Source organism: Electrophorus electricus, chromosome 4 (assembly GCF_013358815.1).
Source record: "Electrophorus electricus isolate fEleEle1 chromosome 4, fEleEle1.pri, whole genome shotgun sequence".
NCBI lineage: Eukaryota > Metazoa > Chordata > Actinopteri > Gymnotiformes > Gymnotidae > Electrophorus > Electrophorus electricus.
The window spans coordinates 25,176,898-25,192,697 of NC_049538.1; the positions used below are offsets into that span (position 1 = coordinate 25,176,898).

The 15,800-nt window shown below is 39.6% G+C and overlaps 1 protein-coding gene across 1 annotated transcript in view; it reads right to left on the reverse strand.

Moving 5' to 3' along the window:
* The window catches only part of spon1a (spondin 1a), a 64,280-nt gene that overhangs the window by 31,471 nt on the left and 17,009 nt on the right, over nt 1-15,800 (reverse strand). The window lies entirely within an intron of this gene.

The window sequence follows — 15,800 nt, forward strand, 5'->3', positions numbered from 1 at the left end:
AAGGGCCCTCATATCTCGCCTCGAACTTGCCTGTGGCTCCAGCACGGCTGTCCTTGGTAGAGACCCACACCTTCTGTCCGATAGTGTACCTTGGGGTCTCTACCTGCTTCCTGTCCGCCTTCCTCTTGTAGACAGCGATTGCCTTACTCAGTCTTTGGTGTGTCTCCTCCCATGTCCATTCGCTCTCCCTGCACCATCTCTCCACCACCAGCTGGTGTGACGTAGGGGTGTTCCGGGGTAGAGAGGCTTTTGGTAGCCTAGAACACAATGGGGAGACCAGTTCCCGTGTGTTGCAGAGAATTTTGTGCATACTGCACCCATGGGAGGTACATACTCCATGTCTCTGCATGGTGTTTACTATAAAGGCATAGGAACTTACCCAGCTCTTGATTAACCCTTTCCACCTGCCCATTAGCCTGAGAGTGGTAGCCGGACATTAGGCTTAACCGTGATGTTAAGCTTCCCTAGTAGTTCCTTCCACACCTGCAATGTGAACTGGGGTCCTCGGTCAGAAACAATGTCTTCAGGTAGACCGAACTGTCTGAAGACCTGGCGGAACAGTATGTCTGCCATCTCTAGCGTGGTGGGCAGGGCTACCAAAGGAACGAAACGAACCATTTTCGAGAATCAGTCCACTATACTCAGGATAGCGGTGTTGCCCTCCAGGTCCGGTAAGTTAGTCACAAAATCCACTGCCAGGTATGACCATGGGCAGTGTGGCATAGGCAGGGGTAGGAGTTTACCCGCCTGAGGTACCCAGGGCATTTTGCTGTGTGCGCAGTCAATGCAGGAAGCCTCATACCTCACCACATCTTTATGCATAGCTGGCCACCAATAACGCACCCCTATCAGTTGCGCGGTGTGGGTTGTGCTTGGGTTACCTGTCCCCAGAGAGGTATGGGCCCATGTAATGAGTGCTCCTCGATGTGTCGGTGGGACATAGAGGAAATTGGCAGGACACTGTGGATGTGGGTTAGCAGCCTTGATCCGATAGCGTACTGTGAATGTGAGCAGTGCAGTCAAATGCTTAAATGTATGCCAGAAAGTATGATGGTGTCTTCCCTACTGTTATAGAATTATATTCTTGTCTAAAATGTGGAAATGAAAGTTTGGGTTCGTTGTTGTTTTTGCATTACACACAACTCCATATGGATATCCTAACTTCCAAAATGGTGTCTAACAACAAGTAAGAATCAGATGTCAAGTAAAATTAGATGTGATGATTTAGGCATAAATTGCCTAATGTCCCTGTTGAGCTGTTCTTTACACCTCTGCTGTTACCAAGATAAAATGAGCTCTGCAAGTGTGAGTCTGCATCAAAGCAATCAGGATTAAATCGTGCCTAAAGTATTCACATACCTAAACTGGTTCTTCATTTAAAAAAAACAAAAAAACAAAAACAAAAAAAAACAACATGGATAAGCCAATGAGTGAACACAAATAATATTTCTACCACTGCTACTATAGTCAGAAGAGCCAAAACTCATACCACAGAATTTACACAGCATATTTCCATCAAGCAGTGACAAATGGAGTGAACCATTTCATTCTAAATGCTTGAATTAGCATAACTAATTCCTTGTAAGGCAAGTAAGGGAGTTACAAACATGTAATGACTAAGAGGAGAGTCAGAGAAAAATCACCGCCTCAGACTTGTAGCTGCAGATATGATTAAGTGGGACGACAGTCTGGATGCTCCTCGCCTGTTATGCTCAATAGACACTCAGCCCAATGCCTCATTTACAGTGTCATTTCTGATAGCATTAAAAATATGAAACAATTACACTGGCCACTAACAATCATCACAGCATTGGAAGCCTCAGTGGAATAACAAACATGCACTTGCGAGCTGCATAACTCACGTGTCTTGCTTGCAAAGCCACTCACAGCAAAAATGGAGATGCGGGTGATTTGATTCTTGTTTTATGTAATGCTAAAATGTCAACTTTCACTTTTGCTGAAGTCAGTATTGATTGATGTCAGTACTGTCCACTGTGTTAAATATGCATTACTGGTAATGCATCATCTGACCTTTAGAAAAAAAAATTAAATAGATTTTATATGAACTGAAATGATACCTACCATTCACATAAAATACCCTGAGGCACAATGCTGAAAAAATGCATGAATGGTTAAGTGTGCCCAATTATTTCAGCCTGCCTTGGGGTAACTTCATAGTGTGTCCAATGGCTTCTCTTGAGAGCCTATGGCATTAGCCATGAATATGGCCACTGTCTTACTTGGCACGTCCCAACTTGACATTGACTGCAATAAGATGGGAAGATGTCTGGAGAAAACTGCAGAAATCATTTTCTCATGAGACTTCTTGGTGTCATGAGCATAGCAGCCGTGTCTGGCACACACTTTGCACACTGATGACAGGTTGAACATTTTAGCTGTTTATGGTCATAATGAGCTCAGAGGCAAAGAGTGTGTAGGCAGGAATAACATACCTACGCTGAGCTAGTATCCACCACAGAAAGCCCTAGTTGAGCTGGATTATATTTTACCCAGTGAGGTACTATAATTTAAGTGATTACTGATGAGACATGATTTTAAACCAATACGAATATGCACCGTCCAGATTTTCTTTTTAGGTTGAAAAGTAAAAATACCAGAGCAAATTACAATCTGTATATAGCTGAACTCTGACCCACCTCTATAAAAGAAATCTTCTTTCAATTGAATCTCCCAAAAATCCATTTGAATTATACTGGCCAGAAAACCAGGTGCATATGCTGCCAGAATGGAGTGCGAGCTGGCGGAGACCCTATTTTATCCTGCCAGTCTACATAGGCCTACCGCCAGCTTCACAAATTTAGGTCGACGGGAACATAAAATAGGGTACCTCCAAAGTACCTCTTGCAAAATAACACGATTTCTCTCTTATTGGGCAGCATTTGGTACCTTGACCGAACTGTAGGCTTACAGCTTAAGCATCAGCTGACAGTATTTTTTCTTTACAGCAGACTAGTTTCATCCAATTTTCAAGGCGGAAAAGCAGTGTTTACATCTCGGCTATTTTAAGTAAATTACAGATCTTCCTTATCCTGTACAAACCAACGAGTCAAAGCACTTAATAATTACAAAAAAAAAAAGATGCATATACAACTTAAGACTAGTATATACACTGCAGAGACACATAGGTGGGTGGTATATATCAAGCCACACTAAGCAACAATAGCTGGAGCTTGAACCTCTCTATAGCACAGTCAATTCCCAGCTGCACAACTTAGAGTTAATCACCATGCTAAAAAGATCATTACCAGTAATTACCACACAAAAAACCTCATTATTTATTCATACCATTGATATTTGGAGGGCAGAAACTGCCCCCATATGGATCAGTTGTAATGAATAATACAATGATCTGTTTGGTGAAATAACACAGATTAGTTTGGGGGTGCAGTTCCCCAAAAGTAGGGGGTTATGTTATTTACTGTGATTGCATTAAGCAGTAAGTACAGGCATATGGAAAACCATCTACTCCACACAGCATACAAAAGGTTTCTCAGTTGATTAAATTACCGATTTGCTACCATATATTTAGGGTTCAAAAGCCGCTAAAGCTGTTCTCATTAGTAGACCAATTTTCACACAATGCCAATACTCAAAATACTTATTCCTGGCAGTGAATACCAAACAGTTCTCAAGGCAAATTTACAAACTGTTGCCAAAACCACATAACTCTCTTAAACACCTAAATTATATTAAGGATCTCAATCACATAGTCAAGCACAGCTCTTAAGGTTCCTTTGGGGAATAATTATATTTTGCAGTCATAATTGCTAAAACCCATTTGAATCAAGCCTTTAGACACTTTTTAGAAAAAAAAAAAAAACACACTGTATACTATAAAATCAAGTTTGAAATCAGTTTTTTGACATGTTTCTGAAATGAACACTTGGAAAATGCAGATCACTTAAATCTCCTCAAGGTCTTGGACATATGGACACTTGGAACAGATCCTGTTCATTCTGTTTAACTTACACCTATGTTTTGTGCTCCATTTCCAGCCTTGATGTACCACTAATCATTTTCCTCATCTACAGTACTCAGCCCAACAAACTTCACCCTCTCACAAAGTCCACCGCAAACATGCTCTCAAAAAAGAAACAGGATGCTTGCTTTCCTGAGAATCGTTGGTTGCACAATAGCATGAAGCAGGGCAACTCTCTAGGGAGCTTATCATGTGTGTTTCTCCTAAAACAAATCATAGTGGGAGGAAGTGGCAACTGGCCTGTGTGTGGAAAAAGACGAGCAAAAATGGAATCAGCAATCACAAGTGGTAAAAAGATTTTGCATTAAAACAGAACTGTGCTCTCCTTTGGTCTCTCAGAGAACCAAGGTTTACTTGAAGCTGAGCAGTGTCTCATTGTCTTGGTAGATCCTGGGACACACCCCTTGCTTTTTAGAAACAGTTCATTAGGCTTGTCTGATAATATAATCAGCAGTTTCTCTCCTCAGTCTCAAAAACCATAAAAAGAGAATTTATAGACACATAAAATAACTAAGATTCATTTAGAACACAATACGATGATTACTTTTGCATAATTTGTTTCAGTATCAGGTGTTCCCTGAGTGCCAATTTATATTTCAAATTCATTATTTCCCAGAGAGAGCAGGTGATGTCTCAGGTATAGTAGTAAAAGAGCAGATTATACATTTTCAGGTCCACACATGCTTCATTCTGTCATTGACAAAGTAAAATATGCCCCTCCTTAAAAGTGATAAGTTACAAGGGTTCGCTGAGCTCTCTACAGGGTTTTGAAATTGATTAGCTGACTTCAGGCCTCTACTGTAGCATGGGCAAAGGCTCACACAAAGCATGCTAGCTCACACAGCCCAATACACCCATTCACCAGAGCCGCGCAAGTGACAAAAAAGAAAGCTGAGGAGGACGAAGGAGGGGAATTAGAGTGTGGTAAGTTGTGGTAACTGGCCAGGCTGACCTAATTTGAGCTATCTATCTATATCTCTCTATTTTTCCCCTTTGCTCTTCCCCATTGGACCACTGTTCTTTTAGCAGGTCAGTGTTTCTCCTGACCTCATATATCTAGCTGCAAGTCCTTGTTCTGAACAGGCAATGACCACTTTTTATGATTCTTAATGGATAGTTTCAGTTCTTTAATGTCCATTTGAGACATGGTTCTTGAATTAAAATAATTCTGACAAATTTTAAAAAGTAATATAGACAAAGAAACAGATGCTATGTTGCTTGTAAAATTACAGTTTCTACTCAGGGAAGCCATATTACACATATATAAAAAGCAAAATGTCTCACTTCTATTTGATATTATCTCTCTGGCAACATTTATTCCCTTTTGGAAAAAAGTGAATCATGAAGAAAAAGACCACAGAAACAACATCTGCTCTAGCAGGACCCTACTCTTATGATGTCTTCAGAGCTTCATAGTCTTCCTAGTCCTCGCAAACATCAGCAACCTCATAGCTGTCCACACCCATCACGGCCCTCGGCCTTCCCGCCACCAGCTCTGGTGATGACTGCCACACTCACTGGGCACTCACTCCTCCAATTAGGTCAGCTTTTCCAGGTGTCAGCTCTAAGCCTACTCTGAAGTACACAGAGCCTGCCAGCCTCCCTCTCACTGTCTGTGTGTGTGTGTGTGTGTGTGTGTGTGTGTGTGTGTGTGTGTGTGTGTGTGTGTGTGTGTGTGCTGCTTCCTAAACTTAGCAACAGCCTCAATAGCAGACACATTTTCTACCCTAGATACACTCAGGAGGCTCTCATCTCTATCCATTCAGAACAGTGGTCCACAAGACTGGGAGATAGCAGTGGTGACTTTACTGTAACATTTCTTTTATTATAATTCAGCAATTGTTTTTGAGTTTATTCCAGCTGCAGATGTATTCTCCAAAGATCACTTCTATAGAACAGCAGCAGCCAGTGTTGGAGACATTTGGAAGCAGCAGACTGTGTGGCAAAGAGAACTGGCATGCAGTTGTAATGATGAATACAGTGACTACAGTGAAACTCACGTATAGTGCACAAGGACACAACAGTCAGGGTATTCCAGTAAATCTGTGTCTGTTTGAGCTGCATTCAGCAGGAACAGAATGTGTAGTTGCAGACATCTAAGTGGGCACTGATGGCTTTATATTTAAAAACACATACACAGACACAGTTGCACACAAAAAGGTACATAGGCCCAGACACAGAAATTTGTCACTGCTTAATTAATCATTATTGTTTCCATGGTTGTCTTTATCCAGGCATGCTGCATGCCTTATTAGTATTCCACCATACTGCTGCTGATTGTGGGCATTAAAAATAACATTTTTACAATTACCTCAGGTTGCTTAATCCTATAATTAGCAGTACTCAGAGTTGTAATGGTAAGTCCAGACAAGCATGGAAATGCTATTCTAGCTATTTAAAGTGAAATATTCAATATAAGATACAAAACATTTAGCTTCTACTGTATTGTTTCAAATACACTATGCACATAATATTTGCATGTTACACAGGTAACTGATCCGAAAGTATATTTCCTTCATTTGTCATACACAGCCTGAATTATATAAGGCCTATTATAGTTTATGTGGTACAATGCACATCACATTCAAGGTGCATCAACACAGGACTACATATCCAGAAACCACAGGAGGAGATCAGTTAAGAAACCACTAGACTCTTTTATCAGAAAAGCTTATTCTGGTTTCTAAAGCAGCATTTCTTTCTTGAGTCAAATTCATTAATAATATTCAATAATAGCATAAACAAGCAGATGGACTTGGATGTTAATAACTTTGATGTAAAAGATTCAACTCAATTAGTGAATTGTAAATAATTAGCATTAGTTGCTTCTTCTTCCAACTGTTTGAAATTACAACATAATGTGTTATTCCATCGAGAGTTAATTTAACCTGTAATTAGATGGATGAATAATTATTTCCAACACAATTATTTTCAAAAATATATTTTTCATTCTACAGATCTACAGCATATCAGTACTAAACAAAATGACTCACTGGACAAATGCTGATAAATAGTGGTCTGTGAAAAATCCAGTGGTATGATCACAGTGAATATGGTGAATTTTTGTTTGAAATGGTTTGTTATTCCTGCAGGATTAATTAATTTATGACTACTGTATGGAAATTCTATTGGGTGTCTTTGATAGGTTGTTGCTCAGCGCTACAAAATACATTTTGCTATCAGCATCTCAAATCCACATACTCTCTACCATGCTACATTTTAATATCTTGTGGTAAAGGTGACATCAGACTACTTGAGTCCTAATTGAGAGATTAAAAAAAACCCATAGTATAAATACTACTTTGAAATAAATGTGTCTGAGCTGACAGTCTTGTTTGTTAGACTACGAATGGGATGGAAAAGTAAATAAGGCAGAGGACTGAAGAAGCTGCATCTTGTATATTTTATGAAAACAGGAAAGCATCATCAAGACAGAGAATGAGAAATTACTTCTTCACACATGTATGGAGATGAGCCCTATGTTATGTGTGTGTGTTTATGTGTTATGTGTTTGTATGTATTTTGCATTTGTACTTTAGATACACACACAATGGTGGTCCAAGCTGTCAAAAAACTTTTACAAGTGTTGGTCTGTCAGTCAGGGGGCTGGGTGTGTGTTTGGTTTATGCAATGTTGTGTTTTCTTCTTCCAGGTTTATCCTGGGTCTATAAGATTCTACAAAGAGGAGCCAAACCCTGTCTGTGCCTGCATAAATCAGATGCAGATTATATTAGATGAAGCCCTTCATAGTTGAGGGCTCATTTGCATAGTGAAAACAGGGCAGGTATGGACCATTACAGTAAACAGATTTATGAAGAGGATCGCATGAATTAAACATAAGCCAATACACATGATTTGGGTTTATAGTGTTTACAAGGACAGTGGAGCTATAAAAATTTTAAGAAGAAAAATCGTTCCAGAGACAGAATAATTATGACATTACATGGCATATGTGTTTGTGTATATGGGGGTGGGTGCTTTGTGTGTGCTTATACACTCTTAGGATTGTTATCAAGAATGCAGGTATGCATAACCCATCCAAAACCTAAGCTATATTTAAAAAAAAAAAACACTCAACGATTGCAAATTCTTCACATGAAGTTTCCTGCAACTGCAGTACTCTTACACTTCTCACCAAGGATACTCAGCACACTTAAATAATGTCTGTGGTCATGTCAATGTTATCCATATGCTTCAATCATATCAGTTGCCTTGAGTTTGAGAAGCAGAATGAGTGTGTTGTGTGCAACCGCATGTTTGCGTGTGCATGTGTTAGCTCTTCATGCCTGAGGAGCTTTCTAAAGGAGGCTTAGTTAGAAGTCACCACATGCTATCAAGCTGCTTTCATGATAAACAGAGGATCAAAGCCTTTTGCCCTGGTTAAGAGATTTGCTTGAGAGAATGATGCAGGTTTGGTCCTTTTGGTATGCCTCAAAGATGAAAGATGTTTGTATGCTGCGCAACATTGCAAAAAGCCTCTGTTGTGGGAGCAGAGAGGCTCGTGAGAGCAGTTTGAGACCATTAGCCTCCTCTGCTCCAACTGCCAGCTCATAATATATATAAATATAAGAGTTAAGGGAAAGTAGCAAGGTTAAATACTTCTGGCTCTTACATGCCAGAAGTTAAATAACTAACTAGTGTTAAATTTACACCTACAGAGATTATTTGACTTCAGATGGATACAAATATACACTTCAAAAGTTAATTTAATATTGTGCCTGCTGATTCAGTACTGGAGGTTTTGCTATGTAGGCTCTTAATTAGACTAATATACTTGGTGTTGGCATTAAAATCACTTATTTTCTTTAAGCGAAGGTAAAAATAGCTGCAGCCAGTGTGTTTTAGCTTGAACTAATATTCATAAGAGCAAAGACGGAGGGGGAGGAGTGGGAAGGTCTGAGGTTTAAAGCACACCAATGTGCTAACAGATGTTGCTGATCAGGACCTGGGTATAAAAGCATGTTCTCAGAGTACAGCTCCTTCTGTCAGGCTGCAGCGCTCAGTAGGCTGAGCTCCTTCCTGACTAGGGAACAACACATGAACCAGAAATCAGGGTGAGAGCTGAATGAAACATGAGCATTCAAAGCCAAGCAGCCCTAGCGAGCTGGGGATCAGAGTGCTTGGTGAGTCCGCCAAGTCAACTGTTGATTATGGCCATGTCATGTTTCAAGGTAAGGGCATTTTGTATCCATTCATTGTTTAAGACATTCCTGGCCATGACCTTACCCTTCAGGTGGCTTCCTGGAATTTCTAATACATGAAATGTTTATGGTTATTATTGATAAGGAGTGAATGCTTGAGGAGGATGCATCACATGGCTAATAACGTAACCTGTTTGAAGAAGAAAGTAATTTTTATAAACAAAAAAATTAAGCAGATGGGATCATACAAGAAAGCACAGAGACACTGAGCATCTGCTAAGCTGAGCATGCCTCAAGATCTGCAATCAAGGCACAGCAGACTTCACTATGCCAAATATCATCAGACACACAAGTACTTTCAAGTCAAACATGCACGTTTTCTGTTTACCTATTTGTTACAGATTGCAGATTATAAATAACTTTCTTGCCTGCCAAAGCATTTTGGGTTATTCCTTTTCCACTTTGCCTTTGTTCTTCTACGAGAGACCAGGCTCCCAAATCTCACCTTTGACAGACTTCCAGAAAATTGTTAGGTGACTAAAATTAAACAATTATGACTGGAGACATTCAGAGCGGCGTTCCTACAAAAAATGTCAAGAAAAGGTGGCAGCATCAGGAGGTCTGTAAACATTTCAGATATGCCCTGAGAATAGCCCAGGAAAAGCCCAGGAATAGCCAGGAGGCAGAGAGGATAAGCAACAGAGGTGAGGAGAAATTTATTGGCAGTCATGCAAAGCCCAAATAGCTTAAGACTGCATGTAAACAAGAATTCAAGAATACGTTCCCTGTCACTGTACTGGTGTAAAGCCACAACTCTGAGCTGGTGCTCCATCCCAGACACTGGGACAACAGCTGGGGTAAAGGTCACTGCTAACACCATGCATCACATGTTATTGCCTCTCTGCAGTCTGTTATTTTTTGCAGGGGAATATTATTTAGCTAACTTTGGATGTATACCTTGTTAAAACACAGTGCTGTTGGTTGGCAGAGGTTTCATGACCAGGAATCAAAAAGGAAAGAAAGCCTTGGCAAGGCAGTGAGTGTATTGAGACTTCCAGCCACTGCGCACTGGCACATTTACACATTTACAAGCTCATGGTCAGGGCCTCAGATCTCTCTCCGGTCTTTTGCTTCCAGAGCTGAAATGTGGCATGGGCTCTTCCTGCACAGAGGGTGGCTGGAGTGTAGAGAGGACACAACAATCTAGGAATCCATCTTGCCAGCACTGAGAGACTCTTATACAGTATATACCTGCTTGCAATGCTGTGTTACCATATGTCACCTCATTTACATAAATAAAATATATGTTTCCTTACAGTAGACCTAGCCTGTTCTAATTCTAGTTCAATCTTAAAAATGAACATGTAGGAACAAGGATTACAATTAGAAAACTGTTCATCTGCAATGTCTGAAAACAGTATCTGTATCAAAGCCAATTTAAAGCCATACAATAATTATGCAGATGTCTAAATGCAATGTTACAACCTTAATGTAATGTGCATACAGAGAAAGAAGACTTAATCTCACACCAGAAAAAAAGAATAAGACAAAAATAAATTTAAGATAAATGTCAGAACAAGGTTATTATAAAAACTAGTTAAAATGGCACAGTAAAAAAGAGTTATTATTAAATGGCCCACAACACTCAAATGCTTGAACTGCAGTATAAACTTTGCTATTTTTTTCCTACTAAGCAGCCATGGCTCTATGTCTGTTCAAATGTCTTAAAATTCCCCATCAAAATTAAGATTTAGCACGGCATTACAAACAGGGCCTGTCAAACTCCTAGACTGTAAGTATGTCTAATTACAAATTTTAACTGGCCCAGTTTTCTCCTGTTCTGACAAAAAAAAAAAAAAAAAAAAAAAAAGGTTTAATCGTTTGCTGAATAAAGTGCTTTGTGTATTCTGATTCTCTACTTGCTCGGTAATAGTATGAAAGAGACTGCACTGAGTATAATGTTATGAAAAAGTACCACATAGTTTCAATGAGATAAACAATTTATTAAGCATTCCTTGATGTAAAGGATCTGACTTGAGGAGGGCTGAAGAGAAACAGAACAAACTGATCATTACCAGAATGTCATTCATTATGGGGAGGGAGGTCGATTGGCTGACTGGGTTAAGATGAACAGACTCATCTGAGAGGAGGCTCCAGGGAGAAGGAAAAGGGATAAAGAGATATAAAAAGGAATAAATGAGAGCACTTCTAGCTGCATCGACGAGGATGCTGTTTAATGGGTCACACAGACACTGAGATGAGCGCTCACTCATGCACACAGAGCATATCATTGATACTGACATACAGAGTATAGAAGCATCTGTGAGTGGTTTTATAACAAAGCTGTCTCTCTCGCGCTCTCTCTCGCTCTCTCTCCTTCTCGCTCTCTCTCCTTCTCTCTCTCACACACACAAACTTAAAAAAACCCAAAACAATACAGAGTATACACACTGTGTGTGTTAGGTTTATTATGAGACAGCTCCTGTACAATCTGAATCCTTCTCCAACAACCTCTATATCTGAGCCAGTAACAACAGTCTCACAAATCTTTTTGTTTGTTTGTTTTGTTTATAACATCAAAGCCTGATCAATATTATTGCAGTCTAACTAACAATTGCCGTGCAAGAAAAGCACCTTTACTCTGCTCATTAATTAAAAATGTGAAAATGTCAAAGTCAACTCTAAACATTAAAGGAAATTGTGCTGAGATTTAGAACAGCAGTGCATTTTGAAAGTGGGGAAACTAAGTATGAGTGCACGCTGTTCTACACAGAATATAAATACCGTACCTTTGGCAGAATGCTGACTGAACATTATTTCATGTGATACCTGCCATAACGTCAAACATCAAGGCAGTTTGTTTTGGTGGTCATACAACACAGCATATGACAGAATAACTACTATAAACAAGGAACAGCTCTTGGTTTAATTTTATTTTTATCTTATTTTATCTTATTTTTATTTATCTTATTTTCATAAAGCTCCTATTTAGAAAGACAAAGACTCTACATTTTTGTAATACAGCAAATAGTCTTGCAGGTCAATAATAGGGGTACATTCTTTCTCTAGTAAACCCAATTTAAACTCTAGTATACCCAAATATGTAATGCATATCCATACAATTTAACTACAGACATAAGTGAAGGACACAGCTTTTTGCTTTTCTCTGCAGGAGCCATTTAAGATGCATGTATTTCTTTGTTGGTTTCTGTGTAGTGTTTTGTTCTCATACTTTTGTTATGACTGTGGTTCCTTTTATTTTTATTTGCTGTCTACACAGATAAATATGGCTGTCAGATAGCACAGCAAGATACCTTTGTAATTTTCTGACCAAATAAACAACACTTAAATCAATGTGTAATCAATGTGTATGGAAAATACACCCACCAGGTAGCTACAATACAATGACTCAATCAACTAATACAGTTTTAATCCACATTTAAAGAATAATTAGAAAGTAGAAATTGATAAGGTGGCCCCAGATATATTATCTAGTATATTTAATTAACATACATTGCCTTCCTACAACCACCTCAGGCTCTAAAAGGCAGCAAACCCGAGTCATACTCGTGGGAATCCATTAAGTTGTTTTGGAGGGTTTATGAGATCCAGGCCTGTTGAAAAGGGCTATGAATGCCTAAAGCCATCAGATGCAACATTCAGTATGCTCTCAGACTGATTCCTCAACTTTGACATACCATAAAAGAGAGGTGATGGGCAAACTGAGCAAACAGAGACATAACCCATGGTAGATTATCAGATGGGCATTACAAGACAGATGCACATCACACACAGAGTACCCAAGGGTGTCAAGAACAGGGAGTGGAAATAGAATGAGAAAGACAAAAATTATCAGACTTTATTTCATGTAAATCACAGCGGAGCTTGTTTCATTGTGGTCCATGATGCAGGGGAGTAACTACTAGTTACATCTTCCACTGTTAGAGGACACTGACAATTTCACAAGCCAATCAGAGGTCCACCAGTGTCCTATGTCAGTGCTCCTAGAGACACAGGCTAGGCTGCCATTAAAGCTGCCACAACAGCAGCCTTCTCATTAGTTCCACACTGAGCCAAGGTAATAGCTGACTGCATAGACAAATCATTGGCTGTTCCTAGGAGCGAGGGAGGATTGGTATGCCTGTGGGATTCAGTGCCATACATTTCATGGGTCTTGCTGTGACCCAAATCAGGAGAGAGAAGCTTTCAGATGGAAAATAGAAGGGGACACAGCATATTATGGCTCTGAAAACAGACAGTCATGCTCTCATATGCTTTAGGAAAACAGGGAACCGACTTCCAAATGAATAAGTGCTGGAATGAATGACCATGTCCTTTGGTCTGTAATTTTCAGTTAGAGCTCAGTACTTTTGGTTCTGCAATGTTCAAAGAATTCTTCAGGGCAATATACTTGCTCTCTAAACAGCTTGTCTTGGACAAAAAAATGTGAAATAACTGATTTTGGTAGATATATAAAGAAAGATCTTGGTAGATATATAAACATGTAGTGTGATCATACTGCCTGCCACAAATCACGTAGGGAATTATGGGGGTGGGTATGCAAGCAACCAAATTCTCATCACTGACAAGAAGACACCTGGAAAGCACTGGAGGGGCTCATAGAACCAGGAAGGATTTCAGGGAAAACAAGGAGTGTTTTAGGGCTGTTTTCCTTGGCTGGATAAAATGGCTTTTTTCACTTTCACTTTACTCTCTCTCTGAGATTCAGTAATGATTTCAAAATGTACCAAAGAAAATAATACCCCAAAAATGGTTCAGTCCACTAATTTGCATGTGTCCCTGGGAAGCAGTTAGAGCAGCTCATCAATACAAACTTCTGTTCAGATGCATTAAAAAACAAAAACAAACAAAAACAAACAAAAAAAAAAACAGGGCTCACATGACTGACTATTAAAGAATGCAAATGGTAGAGATGATACAGTCTCACCCAAAGGAAGGACAGATGGAAGTGCACGTTATGTTGCACTCTGAAAAGGTGAGATAGACCAACGTAATCTATAATAATCTATTATCACCATGCTCTGCACAATGTTCAGATCATCTGTGGTATGACACCTGCTTGGCTCAGCAACAGCAGCTATGCACAAAACCCAAATCATGTCACTTCTGCCACCCACTATGTCCCTGGTTCTATTCTGATTTTTGCTTTTTCTCCTTTATCTTTGCACTTTAGCCTATCACAGCTGTCCTTCCCTGTTACCTCCTTAAAGCATCACTGGTTTGAGTTGGTGTTCTTTTTTTTTTTTCCTCTAGAACTTCTTTGATGGCCAGATTAATTTTTTAAAATAAACCTCAATCATTTCCTGGACCTTTTCAGTAACAGTGAAGGGTGCTTGACAACCACATAGAGAAGAAATGTTCGTCATAACAATTTACCAGACTGCCAACACTATATTTGTATCAAAAGCAACAGGGCCACACAAATGTACAGTGTGTTTAAAAAGATTTTAAAAAATGATGCAGGTAGATATGCCTACCATCTGAGCATAGAGACGAAATTTTCCCCAGATGCTTCAGTGTTACCTTTCTAAGCACACAAGTCATCCCCCCCCCCCCCCTTGTGTAACTGATGAGGAGCTTTGTTTCAACTGAAATTATAAATGTGTGTATTGACCACTCATTATACAATAGTTGGTAAAAAGCCATTGTTAAAGGACCTTTAAAGTGTACATTCATGCATTATTTATGAATCACTACTTCACATCTACTTTAGTTCCTGACTCTAAAGGTAATTTACAGCCATCTATTTAAAAAGAAAGAGTAAGTTCTGATATCACAAACACAAACACATTTGGTGTCACAACAACAGTTGACTTATCAGTTGCCTTTCTCACATTTTCAAAGATGTATCTGAGATTCTTTTGTCCCCTTGCGATTTGTCCTCGACAGTGTGAAGAGAAGATGTGTTTCTTCACAGTTATAGATCCATATATTACCATATCTCCCTCCAAACCCTTGCTCGGTGTTTCTGGCTGCAGTCATTCAATATCAGACCTCCTTGACAGAAGAGCCATCAGCCTGCCTCTGCTACCCCACCACCTCCAACCCCCCCCCCCCCCCCCCCCCCCCCGGTTTCTAGGCCACTCTAAATTGAGAGTACATCACCTGTGCTGACTAGGATTTAGATGATAAACCAGTGTTCTCTGAACTGACAATAAAGTGAATGAAGAGATCAGAATGGGTACAAACAGAAAGGAAGACTTTATAAGTACAATTAAATAATTATGCATCTTACTATTATGGAACACGCCTAAGTTAAGAGCTGCACCTAGCTCCATAAATCACACTTCAAAGTTTTTCACATTTCAGAGTGCATGTCAGTTTAAATGCTTTTATTGTCAGAAACTCTTGAAATCTGCATTATTTTAACAATTCAGTGAGTTATTCATGAATACTGAACCTGATGAATGGTAACACTGACACTCCTTGGGCCCTGCCCACTTTCTCTTCATGCAGGGATGATTAAGGATAGAGGGAGGGAAAGAAAAATAGGATGAACTTCAGATTAGTGGTTCTGACGGACTCTCTCTCTCTCTCTCTCTCTCTCTCGAGAGAGAGAGAGAGAGAGAGAGAGAGAGAGAGAGAAATATGCACAGGATCCTTTGAGGTTCCAGGTCTGCTACATTACTTTCATCATT